The sequence below is a fragment of the Phodopus roborovskii genome, unplaced genomic scaffold (assembly GCF_943737965.1).
Source record: "Phodopus roborovskii unplaced genomic scaffold, PHOROB, whole genome shotgun sequence".
Taxonomy (NCBI): Eukaryota; Metazoa; Chordata; class Mammalia; order Rodentia; family Cricetidae; genus Phodopus; species Phodopus roborovskii.
The window spans coordinates 7,089,376-7,103,864 of NW_026126459.1; the positions used below are offsets into that span (position 1 = coordinate 7,089,376).

Here is a 14,489-nt window from a genome sequence, read left to right on the forward strand (position 1 = left end):
CAAATCATCTTGCTCCAATCACACACCACATTCTTCCACTTCCTCAAACACATGTTCTCCCTTCCCAGAGCCTTTACACTCTCCTTTGGCTTGGCCACTGTTGCCTGATTGCATTATTTAATTGCTAACTCAATTAGTCATTGCTATTCTGAACCCCTCCTTCAGAAAGTCTCCCCAGCTTCTCTCCTCTTTTAAGTCTTTATCCTGCCACAATGTCACTTGGTCACAATGTCAGGCTCATTTGTCTGATGAGCCATTAAGGTCAGTGATCCAGGTCCTGTATTTCCTCCCTCCTAAATGCAGCCAAGGGTGGCTTCTAGCTGCTCCTATTCAGATCCCTTCCCTGGCCCCTTGAACCATATGGCGATTTCAATCAGGCCATACATAGCTCTGTAGTGCCCAACTCTCCTGAACATACTCCCTTTCTTTTTCATTTCTTTATTTTATTTATTTATTTATAATTTATTTATTTTCGAGGCTCATTATGTAGCCTTGGGTGGTCCAGAACTCTGTGTAGACCAGGCTGGCCAGAAATTTACCTGACTACCTCCTCAGTACTGGGATTAATAACATTCACCATAATACCCAGTTCCAGAACATATTTCCTTATTTTTAACAAAAATCATTTACTTTACGTGCATTGCTGTTTTTTCCTGCATGTGTGTCTGTGTGAGGGTGCCAGATCTTGGAGTTAGACAGTTGTGAGCTACCATGTGGGTGCTGGGAATTGAACCAGGGTCCTCTGGAAGAGCAGTCAGTGCTCTTAACCACTGAGCAATCTCTCCAGCCCCCAGAACAAGTGAACCTACTCAGACACCCTGAAGGACAGCTTGGGGAAAGGTGGGAAAGGGTGTGTACCTTCACAATCCAGGTGTCTAACAGCACAGTGCAAATATCTGAGAACTAGACCTGTTGAGGGGCAAACATTTCACTCCAACAGCACCCAAGTCCATGGGTGAAGGCTAATTCTCAAATATGGCTCCACCCATACCTTTGAGCCTGGTCTGGTTATCTTTCTAGTCCCCTTACTCCTCCTTTGTCTTGGTCACAAGTTCCTGTCTCTGACTTCAAATTCTCAGGATCAAGCTCCAGCCCATCCTTGGGCATCCTTGGGTAAGTAAGTAGCTGAGTCTCTGTGTACCTCAGGTTTTCAACTGTAAAATAAGAAAGACCAGACCATGACACTTCCTGGGGTTGTGAGTGGGGTCTAAAGGATAACACACATAGTATCCTATTCAGAGTCTCAGAAACAACAGGAGCTGTCACACCTTTCACAGCTTCACTCTCACTCCTTCAGGGAAGTCAGGCCCCAGAGGAAGGCAGCCAGCCTCAGGCAGAGGCAAACAAACCACTGTGCCCTGGTGCTCTCACTGAAGCTGGTCCAGCCGGGTCCTCACCCCCACCCATCTGATGCCCACCATGCATCCACACGGGCCTTCTATCACCCAACTCTACATCTCTGCTTGGCAGCTTTATCCCCACCCCAGTGAGACAGAGCCAGGAGGTGAGAGATGTGATAAGCCACCTCCTTGCCAGAATCACCACCTCCCTAGGGAACAGTCACAACTTAGATATGAGGGAACCAAAGGCAGCTAGCTAGTGCTGGGAATTCCTCTCTTCCTAATGGAAGCTATAAACCCATCCTTCATCCCAGCATCCCAGGCTTCTGAGGGATGCTCCCAACTGCTCCATCAGGGTAAGCCTGGCCCAGTCTGGCACCCAGCCTGAAGATATACACCTAGGAAAAACAGTCATAAGATGGGGGGGGGGCTGGGCCTCCAAACTTCCCTCTTTAGGGCAAATGGATTTGTGATTCCTCAGAAGCCAAGTAAGGACATGCAGGCTGTGTGTGCCAGGGAGTTTTGGACTGGAAAGCCTGAACATGGTCTCTGCCATGGAAATGGAGCCATGGCTATTAGAGGAGAGAGAAAGTGATGAAGCAGAGGGCTTGTGAGAATGGGCTGGCCACAGCAGACACATCATGGAAAGCAATGTTGGAGACCATCATGGGAATATGCAGGTTGAGACGGTAAAATGGTACCCAGCAATAGGGAGGCAGTTCAGGGCTAGAGCCAGGGTAAAGCCGGAAGCAACACTCAGTCCCAACATACAAGTCGTCTTCATCCCCCTGCTTGCCCTGTCTCCAAGCCAAACCACGTTCATTGGTTGGGAGCTTAGCAAAGTGGTAGAGGAATGCGGATTCAGGCTACCAGGTTCAAATACAGGTTGTGGACTGGGATGACGGAAGACTCACAAACTGCCCAGAAGACCCTGGTTGTCTGCTGGCCTCTGTCCTGTCCTTTTTCACCACAGGGCCAAGCCTAAGCCCCAGATGGGGTCCAGATCCCAGCTCTGCTCCTTCTCATCTGCCCCAGCAGAGCAGGCAGCCCCTGGCCCGGGACTCTGAAGCTACCAGGCATGCTATAGCCTCCAGGGGCACCAACTTCCCATGCTATGGACTCAAGGTTCCCCATCTACACCATGTAAAAAATGTACCCCCCTCTTCCCAGAGTGGAAAGAAATGTTAAAGATCAGAGTGTTGGAATGTTCTTTCCCAGCACAGGCCATGAACCCCATGCCTTCCTCAGGAAGTACTGCTACCTTCTCTGTCTCCATGTTCTTCACACCTTTCCCCTCTACCCAGGGCCTTAGCACACAGACATTCTTCCTGCCTGGAACATTCTTTGTGGCCTCTCCCATCCCCATCTATGGCTGTTCTGGGCTTAGCTGCCATTCCTCTAGGAAGCCCTCTTGAGACCCCAGATGAACTCAATGTCTCATGTCTCCACTACAGGAAACATGAAGGGTGAGGAAGCTGCCTTGAGAGCCACATATGTCCATGGAAACCACTGATTCAATCTACGCAGTATGGGAAGTGTTCCAAAAGAAAGTGATCCCGAGTCTAATATCAGAAGCTTAAAGCTACGAAGTCCCCAGCACCCACTTTGCAGATGAGAAAACTAGAGCTAAAGGCTGCCCTACAACTGTTAGAGAAACAGCCCTGTTCCATCAGTTCCAGGCTCTGCCAGGTTTCCCACACCTGGGGGGGGCATCCCTCTCCCTGGAACAGCCCCATAGTCCACCTTTAGGCTTCTTGGTCCTGTGGATCACCCTGTGGGCAGGTGGCTGAAGACTGGAGTATCACTGGGTGCCCGAATGTGCTGAGCCAGGCAGCTGGCAGCAGCGCAGCTCCAAACCAGCTGTTTGGATGACAAACTGTGTTCAAGCTTCATTAGGGTAATCACGGGCTCCCCTCCCGGCAGCGCCGCCGAGCGCGACTGTCAACCTGAACTAATCAAACCCGGCCCCAGGACACCCACCCGCCTGGCTGACAAGCCGCTAAGCTGCAGAGCCACTTTGAGCAGCATGGCTCACTCGGAGGTGGCAGCAGGGCTGGGCCCTGGAGACACACAGCCTGGGAGTCCTGCTGCACACTCCCTGGGACCCTGAGAGCCTCAGAGCTGTCAGTGGAGCTAGTCTAACCACCACTTCTTTTGTCACAGCCAGAAATAGGTGACAAGGCCATTCCGAGGGAGGGGTAATGCCAGACACAAACCCGGGTCTTTTCCCCATTGCCTTTCCCCCTGAGATACACTAAGGCCTGGGGACAGCTTGGTGGGCTCCGGAAGACCCTTTAGCCCTGTACCCCAACAGAAACTTGGGGACTCTGGTGACAGAGATGTGGGAAGCAGTTTGACAAGTAATGGGGTCAGTGTTCAAGCAGGCACAGCTGTGAGGACAGGTTCCGTGAGTGTCAGCGCGCGAGCGTGTGTGTGTGTGTGTGTGTGTGTGTGTGTGTGTGTGTGTGTGTGTGTGTGTCCCGCTCAGCTGGGTGGCCCCTGGGCAGCTACCCACAATCAGAGCCAGGCCAGAATGACATATCTGGTCCCTTTATTTGACAGATGGGGAAATCAAAGTTCAGCGGGGGGGGGGGGGGTGTGGGGGGGGTCAGAGGTAATGGTAGATAGCAAAAAGTATGGGCTGTTGAGACAGAGGACCGTCATTCATTCACACATTCACTCATTCATCCATCAGTTCACACGACAATGGGAGCTTTGCATTGGGTACTCAGTACTTGCTGAATGAACAGATGCCTGCAAGGCTGAGAGCATGAATGGCTGCCTGGTGCTAGGGACTCAGCCGTGAACTCAGCAGACACTCACCCTGCCTCCTGGAGTCTGTCTAGTGGGAACAGCCAAGCAACAGATAATTAATTACAAATGACACAGGCAACAAACTAGCTAGAAAACAGCCACCAGGAGGGCCACTGCCTACTCCAGAAAGGTCCAGCAGGCTCTCTGAGGGAGGGGACATGCTAGCTGGAAACTTCAAAGAAAAGCTGAAGGCAGACAGGGTAGGTAGGGATGGAAGGCATACAGCACGTGCAAAGGCCCAAAGGTCAGAAGAAGCTTGGGGCTTTGGAGGACAGAGCTCCATCTATATGGCTGGAGAGTAGTTCTGGGTGTGAAAGACTTGGCTAGACCAGGAGCAGACCTGGGTCTTCATCATAAGGGTGGCAGGAGCCTCAGGAGGGTTTGAAGCAGGACTAGTGGCTGGTTTGAATCCTAACTTCATTGCCTTCTGATCTTTGGACAACTAGGACAGCCAGTGTGCTTTCTCAGAAGGGGGAATCCTAGGAATCCATGCATATGTGGCACAGATGGGTAAAGTCAGCTTCTATTGGTAAGACGCCAGGATGTTGAGGGCAGCAGGTGAGTGGTGACTGGTGGAGGTATGGGGGTACTTCCTGGCACTGACAACACTGCAGGTCTGGATCTGCACATAAATGTTTACAGCCTTGTTCTTCAGGTGTACGTATCTTCCTGTGTTGAGTTAGGCCTCCAGAGAGTTAAGAACAAAAGCCTGGCTCCATCCCTGTATCTCTCTGTCTCTGGTTTTGCATTTGCAGAATGGGGACAGTGTCAAGGACTACCAGGCAGTGCACAGGGCTTAGAGCGAACACAGGTCACACAGAAGCATCTGGTACAACTAGGGGCAAGGCTCAGTAACACAGTGCTTACCTAGCTGGGGACATAGCCCAGTGGCAGAATGCTTGCTTAGCATGCAGAGTACTGGGTGGCCCACACCTGTAATCCCAGCACTCAGGAGCTAGAAGCAGGAGAATCAGGAGTTCAAGGTCATCCTCATAGGCAGTTCTAGCCCAGCTATGGGTACACCGGCCCCCATCCCACCCCCAAAAAGGACAAAGAAAATGAAGCATGTGTTTTCCCATACTCTGGCCTTCTTAGGCCCCCAGTTTCCCGATCTGTTAGGGTCCAGTGATCACCACTTGCCTCAGAGGTCACACACACCCCAGCATCCCTCCTGCCCCAGGTCATAGACCTGAGAAGGACTAAAGGAATGGAACATACAGCTGTCGAATGTCTCTCCTGGTTCTAAATAAGGTAGGTCCTGGAATAGAAACTCACTGCCAATGCCACACACCAGCAGGTCAGACCCAGGCCTCCAAGAATCACTCTGAAGAATGCCCATCCTGTTCACCTACTCTGTGCTAGGACCAACCTGAGAGTCCCCTACAGGAGGTGCAGTAACCTGAAATGACAGCTTTTCAATGGGAAGATTTGGGAATGCAGCCAAGATGTGTACCCTGCCTGGGCAGGTGCTACAGTTAACCTCGGGAAAGAAGCCTCCGACAGGCCCTGAGCCAGCTGCCATGGATAGCTTGAAGGCACTGAGAGACTCAGCCCTCAGCCATACCTGGGACATCTTACTCACCCCCAAGCACTTGAAGGCCTTGGGAAGTTAGATGGTGACTACACCAGCATTCTAATGGGGCCCGGTTTTCAGAGCCTCGTGGATAGGGGGGCCTTGGTATCAGGATCATTAGCTCCATGTGACACAGCAAGAAACTGAGGCTTCAAAAGGCCTAATGTCCTAGGACTCTTCAGTGAGGAGCCAGAAAATAATTAGATGGCTGAAATCCCCCCACCATGGTTACTATGGGGCACAGCTCAAGCCCCCTGATGGGACACTGATATGCTCTGTGTTGTTCTCCCCACCACCTGGGATCACTCAGCCAACAAACACCCACTGTATACTGCAAGCAGTAGTGGAGCTGGGCATGGAGTGGTGACCATGGCTGCAGGGATGAGGAACCCTTACCAAAGATGGCCACTTACACAGCAGTGCCGAGAACCACAACAGTATTGTGACTACAAGTGTAGGGCCTGTAGGTGCCAGTTGTTGCACTGAAATGCCAGCTTGTTCAACCCTCCCAGCAGCCTCACAGGGGGTTAGCTGTTGGTTCTAGATTCTGACTCATACTAGGGGCTGCAAGGTTGAGTTGGACCTGTTGGCGGCAGTTTGGGTAGTTATCCTCCTCCTCACAGACCCTTCCTGCTCACCTGAACAGAGGGACCTTACAGAGCTGCAAAATGAACCTGGACTCCATACTGTCCCCTGCTTCATGGCTGGCACAGTACCTGGAGGTACCCTACAAGCTTATAACTCACTTTGCTCTTGTCTATGCTCCTAGATTATGGGCTCCATGGAGAGGTTGGAGGTGACGGCCACTCCCATGGCTCTGCTCACATCACATCAACCCTAGAGATGCTGGCTCTGTGATGGCCTTGAGGAATAAGGGAGACAGCTAGGAGAGTAGATTGCCCCACTTTGTATGTTGTCCCCTCACATCTGTGACTGACACATACTCCTTCCTCTCAGAGAGAAGCCTCCAGCAGTGTCCCTCCAACAAACACGATTTCTCCAACACTCCCCAGCTTCCCTATACAGCTATGCTCACAACCCAAGGCACACTTGTATGTGCTTGCTAGCCTTCCACTGGCCCTTCGTACTGTCACAGGAGCTCCCTGAGGACCAGGGCTGCATCTGCTCTGTTCACAAATGCCAGCACACAGATGGTACAAAATGGGGCCTCAGTATCCCTGTGAAGTGAGTGAATTGGCTAATCCAAGGCTGCCTGGCAAGAAACTGTGGGGACAGAGTGTGGCAGCCTGTCCCTGAGCAAGAGTCAAATGGAAAGAGGGGAAGAATTCCACAGAAGAGAGGCCTGGTGAGAAGTGGGCTGTAGGAGCTTGGTAGGTCTCAGTGCAGTCAAGGCGGGGAAGGGCTGGCAGAGGGCAGGATTGGGGTTCTGGCCCTGAAGGGAAAGTTCCCAGAACTCAGACTATCTCCCAGTCCACCTCCCCTGTGACACATAACCCAGCCAAGCTGCCCTTGATGGCAATTAAGTATCAGAGGACTAGTTACCACTTTCCTTTCCTATCTGTGCCTACCCATAGCCCTAGGAGGTAGCCTCCCATCCATATAGGCTATGTGACCTTAGTCTGCTTGGGGAACCTTCTAGCTGAGCCAAACAGATGGGCCAAAAAGACAGAGAAGCTTGGGTGAGTGCCCTGCTGCAGAGTGGCAGGGCCACTGCCAAAAGCTGTAGCAAACATACCCCAGCCAGGACCTGGTCGAGTACAAGAACTGTTTGTGACCAGAGTAGCAGCAGATAACCATCCCACACCATGCTGCATCCAGCTGGCAAAGCTGGCTTCAGGGTTCAGGTGGCTGGGTGGGAAAGGCCACATAGATAGGCACTCTTGGTTTCCAGACCCTCTGTTGGAATATCTCAGCTTTAGCCACTAGGTCTAGATGTCCAATGAGCTCCCACCCAACTCAGACCTGCTCCAGGCTGGTGTCACCGACTTTCAGGAAATCTGGCAGGCATTCTCCTGCTTCCCCATACCTCATGGACAATCCTAGATCCAGCCCCAATGTGATCTTCCTCCTTCTCCTTCTCTCTGCCCTGACAAACCCTTTATAAGATCTTCCAGGACTACAACCTACATGATCTGACACACCTATACATCTGTGAACACCAAACTCTAGGCACAATGGCCTTTCTGTCTCCTGACAGATACAGCTCAGTCCACCACAGGACCTTTGTTACTGCCTCTGTCTCGGGATTCTTACCCCTCCCCCATCTCTCTATTTCCACACTAGGTAGGCACTTGAGGCCCTAGGTCAAATGCCTTCCCTTGGAAAGGCCTCTCCAGAGAATCCCAGCTAGTGGTAGCTACATGCCCAGAGTAGCATGTATCACATGGCTGTCTCCCGTGTGCCTTCCTCCTTGCTGCTGTGTGTGAACCCCTCAGTGCTGCAGTCACAGGACCTGAGACACAGAAGGTGCTCCAAAACCTGACTAATGCTGAGAGTGTCAACCAACCAGTCTCCATGCTGCAGTTAGATCTGACCATTCAGGAACTCTGGGCCTCCCCCAGACATGTCACAGCCTTAAAACGATGGCCCCTGAGCTCTGGCCCTGGCCACTTCTCAAGCACTGGCCTGCCTGCAGCCTCCTCTAGGTCCCTGTACCATGCTCTCCTTTCCCAACACTTCCTCTGACCTACCTGTTCCTGCCACCAATCCTTCCCACAGTGCTCCTCACTGCTCTTTCCCTTGGCATCAGCTCTCACACCACACCTCCCTCCTTGTTGCTTCTGCTCATAAGTCCAGGTCCCATGGCCACAATCCCACAGCCAGTACCTGTTGTCCCCTTGTACTTTGACACCACCAATCCTCTACTCCAGCTGGTTTCTCAACCTAAATTCTCAATTCTCCTTTCTTAATGGACAAACTCTTGTTTATCCTTCAAAACCCAATTCTGAAATGTCATCATTTTTGTAAAACCATTCCTTATTTTTCTCCTGCAACAGCAATAAGAGAATAAAACAGCTGCAGTAAGAAAGGGAACTTGTTAGTTTATATAACTGACAATGGTGGTAGCTTCAGGTGCCACTGAATGTAGAGGCCTGAATAATGGCCTCTACTTTCTGCCCCAGCTCTGCCTACACTTCTCCCAGGTTCTCCAGCCTCAAAGTAGTTGTGGGAGAGGATGGCAGGCGGCTTCACTGTCACACTCACCAGCTTTGGCAAGCACTGGCAAATCAAAGGCACAGTGTGCCAGGTGGCAGGTCCCTGCACACTCAGATCTAAGGGAAAATACAGGAAAGTACAGAAAAGCCTGTGATTAGACTAGCAAAGAAGGGAAATGTGCCCATTTCCCAGTCAGTCACTGAGGCCAAAGGGTTGTGTCTCATGTTCATACTGCTGGTTGTGAAACAGGCCCTCAGGATGTTCCATACCTGGGTTCATGTTGCACACACTCTGTCTCCACACATGCCCTGTCTGTATGACCCACCAAGCCTCAAGTAAGTACATCTCTCCCACAGCTGGGTCCTCAGTGCCCACTCTATGACAATCCCAGGACAAAGATTGCGACCACTGATTTAGAGGAGGTCTGCTGTGCAGAGGAGGCCTGCACATGTGGAGTGCCCTAATGGGTTAACTGGCACCCCAGTGAGGCAGCAGATCTGCATTCTCACGGAGGAGGCCTCAGGGGAACACAAAGCTGACATGGCAAGGCAGGCAACATGGGGAGTCAGAAGGGGGGTACCCAGGGGGCTCCTGGGCACAGCACAGCCCCAACAGCCCAGCTGCAGGGCTACTCGGCCAATCCCAGAGAGCTTCAAGTGGAAGGGTTGGGGAAATAATTACCAAGGAGGCTGGGAGGGAGGTGGGGAGGCTGGCGAGAGGCTTAATGAAACTGCTAACGCGTTAGTGATTCCTGCCTGCTCAGAAAGGCGGAGGCAGACAGCCATGTTGCCAGCTCTTGCAAGGAGGCTGTCAGGCAGGACTTGCTGGGCACGCACAGATAGCAACAATAGGCACCTCTACATCACAGTCTTTCAACATGTGACTTTTAAAGGGCAATCTTAATATATTACAACTGAAATGACAGTCTACTCCGACATCCATGAAATCAGGCTGGATTCCATTTAGACACATTAGGAACACTTCGGGTCAAACAAAACTAGACAACCAAGGGCTGATGAGAATTGGGTATCTGGTCCCATTTTTCAGATAGGAAACTGAGAACCCTGGAGGTCCTCATAAGAAGCCAGGAAGGTTCCAGAAATCACCCAGCCCCCTAAGCCTTTCTCACCACTCCCATATATTTGTATTCTCAGAAAGCTCTGTAGGGATAGGAGGACAACACAGTCCCAAAGATGTCCCCAAAGAGTCAAGACCAAAGTCACATAGCAAAGTCCCCTGGGTAAGGGTTCTTCTTGGGGTTCTCTTTCCTCAAGATGTACATTTAACAGCCAATGTGACCTGCATTGTAGATTTCAGTCTATGACATCTCAGGTCTTCAGACAAGAAAAGAGGCACAGAGATGTCAAGTGGTATGGCCAAGGATGGCTGCAGTGCCAGTGTTTCAGATCTTCAAAGAATGGACTTTATTTCAAACATTCCACAGGGTGCAGTGAGTGCTAAGTATCCCTTGGCTAGCAGCTGGAGAGACACAAAGGTTCAGACACACTTCTCCCCACTTATCCAGGGTGCTGTAAATTGCAAAGGTTGCCAGGAGCCACTGTCACTGGGGAGGCAGCCTAAAGCCAGCAATGACCACAAAAAAATAAAACAAAACATAACAAAACAGCGTCTGCTCTACTCTGCCCTAAGTAGAGAACAGAGGCTTGAAGAAACAAAGCTACAGGCTTTGAGAAGTGACCCTCAGAAGCTGAGCATGGACACGCACACTTATAATCCCATGGAGGCAGGGGGATCAGGAAGGGGTTCAAATCCACACTACTATATAGTATCAAGGTAGCCTGAGCTACATGAGACTACATCTCAAAAAGTAAATAAATAAATAAATAAATATGTAAAATGTAAGTGTCCTTCTCTGGTGGAAGCCCTTCCGTCCTACAAGAAATGTTCCCTCTGGGATTCACCTACATCCTTAAGAACCAACAAGGCACAAACCTGAGGTCAGTGACCCCAGCTTAGGACTGCAAGACACTGGGCAAGGGGTGGGCTCTCCCTATCTGTGCATGCTCTGGGGGCCACGCAGGCTCGTATCCCCATTTCAGAGTCTGATCCAAACAAGGTCTGTGTGAGAAAGCCATGCCATTCCTGCCTCAGTAGAGCCTTCAGAACCTTCCAGACAGCCTAGGGAGGTGCTCTGTGGGATGCCCAGCCTGGTTCCTGGATCTGTCTCCAGATGAGTGTCAAAATGTAAGGCCACCACTGTGAGGATAAGACCCTGCTGGGACAGAAGCTCCTTCAGGACAAGTGAGTTCCAGGGAGAGAGAGAGAGAGAGAGAGAGAGAGAGAGAGAGAGAGAGAGAGAGAGAGAGAGGGAGGGAGGGAGGAAGGGAGGGAGGGAGGGAGGGAGGGAGGGAGGACAGAGAGAGAGAGAGAGAGAGAGAGAGAGAGAGAGAGAGAGAGACTGCCCTAGGGCAGTCCGTTCAAGGAGCAGACTCAGCTTCTTCTGTCTGTTGAAAAGACCTCTTACTACAAGAAAGTAATCCCAGTTCTTAGCCATTATCAAGCCAGAAACTGAGGCTTAGAGGACCCTGGCCTCACAGGATTCAAACCCACACAGTCTGGGTCTCAGGCTCTGTCTGCTCCATCCACATTTTGTAAGGCAAGCGCTCTCATCTGATTCCCATCCCCCACTACACCCAGGGGGACAACCATGCTCTGGCCTCAGACAAGGACCCTCAAGTGCAGAGCACTGAAGACCAAGGTCAGAGTCATCAGAACATACAAGGTCTCAAACTCAAACAGCTCCTCCAATCCCTCATCATCTCTTCCCCACGCCAAAGCCGCCTCCTCCCCCATCATCAACGCAATAAAGAAGGAAGGGGGAGGGGAGTGAAAAGTGGAGGGGAAAGGGAAGGAGGGGAGCCCCCCACAGCCCGCAGCGGGCTCCTTTCTGGTCAGGGGAAAAGCCTCTAATGAAGGCCCTTCGATGCCGCTGAGCTGACGGTGTCAGCCTGGCAGCCCCGCGGAGCTTCGGGCAGTGCATCTCTGCCCCCAATTAGCACACAGGTCCTCCATCAAAGCGTGTGCCTGCTGCCAGAGGCAGAGGCCACAGGGACAGCCCTTCCAGCTGTGGGAAGAGGCCAAGCCTCTCTGGCAGGCCCTGGCCTCTGCCCTCTTGCCTTTTTGTTGGGGGGGGCTAGCCCCCACCTCTCACACTCTCCAATCAGCCAGCTCAGGGCAGACGCCATCACCCTGGGGGATGCGCTAATGAAGATGGCCGACATTAATCTCTTCCCTCTCCCGACAGGTCAATTTATAGTTCCATGGGGAGCCCTGGCGCCCAGCCAGAGGGCCTGACATAACTCTCCCTGCTCCTGAGGAGGACATCAGGGGTGGGCTTTGATAGGCTGGTGGTCCCTGGAAGAGGACTTCAGTCTAAGCATCCACCATTACCACCCTCAGCAAATACAGGTGGCAGAGAAAAAAAAACTCAAGGCACCTGACGAGGGCTGAAGGTGACTGGCAGCCCAATCAGACAAATCCTGGCTCCTCAGTTAGTTGGGCACCCTCCACAACAGGAGCCATACACCCTAAAAAAGGCAGGCTTTCTGCACTTCGCTGGTACTCCAAAAGCGTGAGAACCTCTGCTCTTACTCAAGTACATTCCTCAAAGACTATGAACTGGTCACTCGAGTTTGTTCTGACTGGCCCCTGGAGACCCATCAACCTGCTCTCTCCAAGCAGGCTGCTGGTGGAGACAGATCTGAAAGGAGTTGTCAAAAGCCAGGAGTACCCTTGGGAAGGTGCACTCACTCCACCTGTCTGATGGAAGAGGGATGGGGGGGGGGGCAGACACAGCAGGGTGCTGAGGCTGAACAAGGGTGGGGTCAGGGAAGCAGACTATCTTAGGCAGGGAAGACCCAAGAACAGTGGACAACGGGCTCATAAGGCATTGCGTTGGTAGTAGGCAGAAGCTGAGAAGCCCAGCCTCAGGGGACTCTCAGGAGTTTGGCCTAGTTTAGATCTATGGACAGCTGAGTTCAGCCGGCCTGCTCAGAGCTGCATTTTTAAAAGACAGCTTGGTAATGGTGTCCCAGGCTGGCAGTCATGCAGGGAGGAGTGGTAGGTATGTCTGGGTCATGGGGAAAAAGAAGGACAGATGTCTTGAGGCAGAGCAGAACTGCACAGAGGACTGCATGGACAAGCAGGTCCTGGGGTATCTGGTAAGTAGAGGCCTGGAGTCTCTAGTCTGGGTGGAGAAGGGGTGGAATGGGCAAGGAGTTGGGGCTGTGAAGAAGCTTCCAGCAGGCCCTCAATATTGACTCCTGGTCCAACTGTGAACAGCACTGGACTTCTGCTCTTGGAGTAGATCATTTCCCAGGCAGGGAGGAAACTGGGGGAAGGTGAGGGGGGGGTGAGATTCTGTAGAGGAATAGTGAGAGCCTGGCAAGGGCATGCGTGGGCCCAGATGTCCAAAGCTGTGAGAGGCACAAGACCTGGCTGTCCCAGCTCCCAGTCCCTTAGGCTGGCACCCGCCCTGCCCTTACTAGGCCCACTGAATGTCTCTTTTCCACAGGCCCTCCTCCCCACCTCCCCAACCCCTTCATCTAACCCTCTGCAACCCTGGAAGCATCCCTTTTCCCTAGGATGAAGATTCAGGCCTCAGGTTAAGCACAGTCAGAAGGAACCAGGATTCCACTGACCCCAAGGCTGTCATGTAAAAGGAAGAATACGGCCTAAATAAAGAGCCCAGATGCTTACAGTGCCTGCATTATGGTGGCAGGACAATGGATGATATTTTTTTTCCCTTCTTTGCAACAATGAAATATTCATATGCTCACTCTGTTGTCTGTGTGTGCCTGGAGGGAGCTGCTGTAGCTCTGGTGTCAAGCAACCATGGAGTCAAATCCTGGCTCGTCCAGCTCCTAACTGGAGACCAAGGGCCAGCCATCTGCCCTTTTGGCCTCTGTTTTCTCATCCGTACAATGGGGATGAACGCCCCTCACTGCAGCCCATCGTGCGCACAGTAGGCACGCAGCTAAGTGCCAGCCTTGGAGCATCACACCCCTGCGTCGTCGCCACCTGTCCAGCCTCCAGAGGGAACTCGGGACGCCCCCACGTGCCAGACTCAGACACTGGGTGAGCGCCGGGCGCCCCCCTCCCGCCTCCCCGCCGCGCCCCGCTGCCCGCTTACCCTGGCGGCCGGAGGGCCGGCATCGGTCCCGCAGGAGAGCCCGGGCAACGGGGCCGGGCTCCGGAGCGCGGGCCGCGGGCGCGGGCAGGGCGCGCGGGGCCGCGGGCCGCGCGCTCCGGGCCGTGCGCCCCGCGGCCGCCGCGTCCTCGCCTCCAGCGCGGTCCCCCGCGCGCCCCGGCCGGCCCGGGGGCAGGCCCTGCGCAGCGCCGCGCGGGTGGGGGCGGGCCTCGCGGGCCCTGGAGAGGCGCCCGAGCGGGCGGCGCGGGGCTCCCGGCGGGACGCGGGCGGCGCCGCTGCGGTGGCCCCGCGGCTGAGTGGTGGGGCGCGATTTACTGGCTGCAATTCCCGGCGCCCCTCGATGGCACTTAAGAGAGACCGGGAGGGAGCCGGGGAGAGCGGGCGGAGGGCGGGCGGAGGAGGGGCGGCGGGAGCCGTGCGCCGGCGGGGGAGGGGCGCGGGCGGGGGCGGGCGGGAGGTGGGGAGAGGCCCGGAT

The 14,489-nt window shown here is 53.3% G+C and overlaps 1 protein-coding gene across 1 annotated transcript in view; it reads right to left on the reverse strand.

Moving 5' to 3' along the window:
* Tcf20 (transcription factor 20) overlaps positions 1–14,123 on the reverse strand; it is a 148,027-nt gene extending 133,904 nt beyond the window's left edge. The window contains exon 1 of the mRNA XM_051189487.1: positions 13,997–14,123. The gene's annotated coding sequence lies outside the window, so the exon portion shown is untranslated. The remainder of the gene's footprint in view (positions 1–13,996) is intronic.
* Between the last annotated feature and the right edge of the window lie 366 nt (positions 14,124–14,489).